The sequence below is a fragment of the Chrysemys picta genome, chromosome 1 (assembly GCF_011386835.1).
Source record: "Chrysemys picta bellii isolate R12L10 chromosome 1, ASM1138683v2, whole genome shotgun sequence".
Taxonomy (NCBI): domain Eukaryota; kingdom Metazoa; phylum Chordata; order Testudines; family Emydidae; genus Chrysemys; species Chrysemys picta.
In genome coordinates, this window is record NC_088791.1 from 122371947 (window position 1) to 122377002 (window position 5056).

The 5056-nt window shown below is 42.1% G+C and overlaps 1 long non-coding RNA gene across 1 annotated transcript; it reads right to left on the minus strand.

The window, feature by feature from the left end:
- Positions 1-918: 918 nt before the first annotated feature.
- Positions 919-4746, minus strand: LOC135975867 (uncharacterized). The gene is made up of 2 exons (XR_010592920.1): positions 3697-4746; positions 919-3626 (listed from the first exon to the last, which is right to left on the minus strand). It is a non-coding gene; the product is annotated as an uncharacterized LOC135975867 (long non-coding RNA).
- Between the last annotated feature and the right edge of the window lie 310 nt (positions 4747-5056).

The following is a 5056-nucleotide window of genomic DNA, read 5'->3' on the forward strand; positions in this document are numbered from 1 at the left end:
GACATGAGTGGTAGGCCCAAAGCATGTAAAAGGCTGAGATCGTGAGAAACAAAAGTTATTTGTATTAAATTTGTAGTGACATTTAAAGTACCAGTGTTCTCATTTAAGGTTTGGGTAAAAGTAATAGAAATAAAGAAAACATGATTAACTGGGCACAAAGTTTAGTAAATAATTGGTTAAAAATGCTCAGTCCAGTAGCTAGGGAGAAATATGGCCAACAGAGATGAAGACGGAAACCTTGAGAAGAAAGGGGACCAGCCATGAATCTTCTCTTAAACAAGCCAGGGGGAAAGGTTCAGCTCTAAAACTGAATAATGCCCAGCATAACATCACTTGTTTGTTATAGTGTACACTAAGCCAGGTTTTCCTAGCGGGTTCTTTCTCAGAACCTCTCCTTACCCCTCTGGAGTCACAGCATGATGGGAAGGGATCTCCCAGGCCTGATCTGGTCATGAGTAGGTTGGCCAATGCTTATAACTCTATTGTTGCTAGGGTATAGAATATTGGCATGTGTATATGCTTATGTTTGTACTTAGGGTGTAATTAATACCGTGGCCTTTGAACTCTTAAAGGAATGCTTGTGTAGAAATTGAATGGTGATAAACCTTAATACACTTATTAGGAAAATAATTTCCAATAAACAGTGGCCAGCACCCGATGCTTCAGAGGGAGGTGTAAGGTACCCTACAGTAGGCAGCTATGGAGCAGCCGATCCCCAGGGGAAGTTTCTTCCTAATCCCTCAGTTAGAGGTTGAATCATGCCCTGAAGCAGTAGGGTCTGTATCTTTTCCAAACTAAACATATTCAGTCCAAAAGTTTTGACTCTTAATATGATGTCCCTCCCTTTGCATTCATTGGACCAGATTTGTCTGTTGAAGCCAGGAAATAAATGTTGTACTTAAAGTACTGCACAGGATCTTTTCAGGGGGAATAAGGCAGAACGCCACATTTATTAGTAATACATGTATTCATTAACACTGTATTATATGCATATAATATATTACACTTACACTCACACACACACACACACAAACCCATTCCGTCTTGTTGTTACCAATTAGTTGCTCCCCTTAACTTCACTGGCCAGGTGAGTTAGATGGGGGAGGGGGTGGAGCCGGGCTTCTGCCGATCTGGATCGATGCTCCCATGTTGACAAGACGAGACCCGGGGTCCTCTGCAAGACACCTCACTTTTATAGCAGCTTTCCTCTTATGCAAATCTAGACCAGATTCAAACTCTGTGTCTGTGTCCATTGGTCCTTTGTGCTGCTTTCTTTTGAGTGTTGTCCCAATGCTGCAAAGAGGGTGTTTCCAAAAGAAGGTGCTTGCTTCTAACCCCCGAGGCCGTCAGTATGTCTGCTTGTCTTTAATGAGCCCACTTGACACGTTTTATTGTCCTTGGGTCTGGCTCCCAGCCCCTCTCCAACAGTTGAGGCTGTCTGGAGGTGCTGCCTTCCATGCCTTGCTTATCCACACCTCATTCATTCAACAGGGCAATTGATTAAGGGGGGGGGGGGAGAGCTCTTGTTCTACTGCTAGCAAAAAGAAATTTTTCTTCTATCTTATTCTATCCTGAGGGGCTATAATATTCTACCAAGGGCAATGCAAAGTTTTAAATGAGGCTTTGATACAAAGTTCCATGAAAACAGAGGTCACACGTGGGTAGACCCACCACAAGGTTATATGAAGAGGCACAATGTAAAGTCATACGAAAATTATCAGAGATTGATCTACATTGTCCCCCTTTTGACCTCTCAAGAACAATTCTTGAGTGGTCACCATATAAATCTTTTGTATTTGTTGCAAACAAACCAAACAATTATAACCAGGTGAATATAACTAAAACCATTACAATTGACTAAACACCAGATATAACATAAACACAAATGCAAACAATTATAATTATAATAATTGGAAATACAACAAAACCGTTACCATTACAATAATTGGGTACATTGACAAACAAAATGAGGCCCAAGTTTGATGCTGCAATAGCCATCAAACAATAAAAGTCACTGAGGTCAGGACCTTCTTAAGCACACACAACAAATAAGATTCTGTAGGAGTACCACAGTTGTTATCCAAGGTTAAGCTGATTTGGACTTAAACTAACATTCAGTTGCTAAAATGTTGTAGAATTCCCTATTTTTTACAGTTGTTCTTAGAGGTTTCTGGGGACCTGAAAGATGGGGCCATACAATTATGGGCCAAGGTCTTACAGGTTATGGGGGCCCAAGAACTACCCTTCAGGGCTTGGGGAAATAGAACCAGAGTGCATAGAGGAAAGTGTGGAATTAATAATACAAGCAAATGTAACTAACAATACAAATGTTTTAAGAACAAAAATTAACAACAAAATTACTATTAGAGAACCTAACAAAAAAATAAACCTGATGCATTGGGAACCAAAGTTTTTTGGACACAAGGGGTGATTGATAAGTTGGATGGAGATGGGGGAAGTAGAGAGAGGAAAAGACATTTGCCCTGTCTAGTGTAGTATCCCCTCTTTTTCTGGACCCAATGCTAGCACAGGACACCACTAGAGACAGACACAGAACATGCAACACAGAACACTGAACACAGACTTTGTCATGACACTATAACCATGGTATTTTATAACTCTTCAGCTGGTACCAGCTCTCCTGATGTTCTGGTTCAGAGCCTGAAAGATAGAAGCTTGGAAACAAATTAGCACAGTGCTTTCACCCTGGCAGAACCTGCTTGGTCTCTGCCACAGTGTGTTTGGTACTTGGGGCTGCACAAATGCTAATTAAGTGGTGCATTTTTTGTGAGTGTAAATCCTCCCTTTCTCTCAGTAAAAGGGCATTAACACTTTATCTAGAAAAAAAAAAATTCCTGTTTTAAAATTTTCAGCCATTTTGCCATGGCCTGGAGATCTGAGGCAGAAGCAGGCACTGTTGTTAACTGTTTCAATGGCATTTTGGCCCTGGGAGGAGGAATTTACCCAAATATCCCAAATATCCCCCTTCCCAATCTCCAGAGGGGTCCCAAAGGTCTGCCCCCTTCTGGGGTCTCAAATGTTTCTTCTCCTGATGTTACTGCTGCTGTAAGATTTGAGAGTGCTGCTTTAACTCTCTGTACCCAACCTGTTTTCCAGTTTCTCTATCTGTTGCTTGCCTGGGCCCAATCCTGCTTTTTCGAATAAACAGTTCCTTTCCACGGGCACAAGCCTTGTTCCACTACCAATTTAGCAAGGAGGGTGGGCTTTTTAACTAGCCCCCACCCTTCCTGGTCCCATTCCTTAAACATTTTCTTCAAAATTGTGAAATTACCACAATATTACTTACAAAAAACAAAACAAAACAAAAAAAACAAACAAACATAAACCACACTACACTGCCCAAACTCCTATATCCTTCAGAGTTTGGTTTAACAGAACAAGATCTGCATCTTATGTTTTTAACCCACTCTGGGCCAGAGGGAGAGACGCTAAGCTTCCCTCTGTATTACTCGGTCTGCTACCACCGAGGGTTCATACACCAATTATACAAATCCTTCCCCGGATTAGATCCTTCCCCGGATCAGAGTGAGAAACACTAAGTTCTCCTCTTTAGCTCAGCCTTCCTATGGCTGAGGGTGTATGTACCTCTACAACACAATTGAAACCTAAACTCCTATATCCTTCAGAGTTTGGTTAGATCCTTCCCCGGATCACAGTGAGAAACACAATTTAAACCTAAACTCCTATATCCTTCAGAGTTTGGTTAGATCCTTCCCCGGATCACAGTGAGAAACACAATTTAAACCTAAACTCCTATATCCTTCAGAGTTTGGTTAATTAACTGAAAGTTTACGCTCTTTTTCCTATAGCGCCAGGCTTGCTAAAGCTGGCGGTGTGCACACCAGTTTTATAATAACTGTGGATTCTATGCTTGCTCCCCCTTTTGCATTCTCCACCAAAATGTTGTACTTAAAGTACTGCACAGGATCTTTTCAGGGGGAATAAGGCAGAACGCCACATTTATTAGTAATACATGTATTCATTAACACTGTATTATATGCATATAATATATTACACTTACACTCACACACACACACACACAAACCCATTCCGTCTTGTTGTTACCAATTAGTTGCTCCCCTTAACTTCACTGGCCAGGTGAGTTAGATGGGGGAGGGGGTGGAGCCGGGCTTCTGCCGATCTGGATCGATGCTCCCATGTTGACAAGACGAGACCCGGGGTCCTCTGCAAGACACCTCACTTTTATAGCAGCTTTCCTCTTATGCAAATCTAGACCAGATTCAAACTCTGTGTCTGTGTCCATTGGTCCTTTGTGCTGCTTTCTTTTGAGTGTTGTCCCAATGCTGCAAAGAGGGTGTTTCCAAAAGAAGGTGCTTGCTTCTAACCCCCGAGGCCGTCAGTATGTCTGCTTGTCTTTAATGAGCCCACTTGACACGTTTTATTGTCCTTGGGTCTGGCTCCCAGCCCCTCTCCAACAGTTGAGGCTGTCTGGAGGTGCTGCCTTCCATGCCTTGCTTATCCACACCTCATTCATTCAACAGGGCAATTGATTAAGGGGGGGGGGGAGAGCTCTTGTTCTACTGCTAGCAAAAAGAAATTTTTCTTCTATCTTATTCTATCCTGAGGGGCTATAATATTCTACCAAGGGCAATGCAAAGTTTTAAATGAGGCTTTGATACAAAGTTCCATGAAAACAGAGGTCACACGTGGGTAGACCCACCACAAGGTTATATGAAGAGGCACAATGTAAAGTCATACGAAAATTATCAGAGATTGATCTACACAGTAGGGTCTGTATCTTTTCCAAACTAAACATATTCAGTCCAAAAGTTTTGACTCTTAATATGATGTCCCTCCCTTTGCATTCATTGGACCAGATTTGTCTGTTGAAGCCAGGAAATTGCTATATGAGATGCAGTTGGTCCATTATTTATGATATAAGGCTCTAGCCTGCGAGATGATGAGTGTCCTTCACTCCTGATGACTTAAGTATTTTGACTTCTGTGAGCCTGGGGGGAGTTCAGCTCCCCACAGAGTCAAGCCCATCGATTACAAGCTCTTTGGGCCAACATCA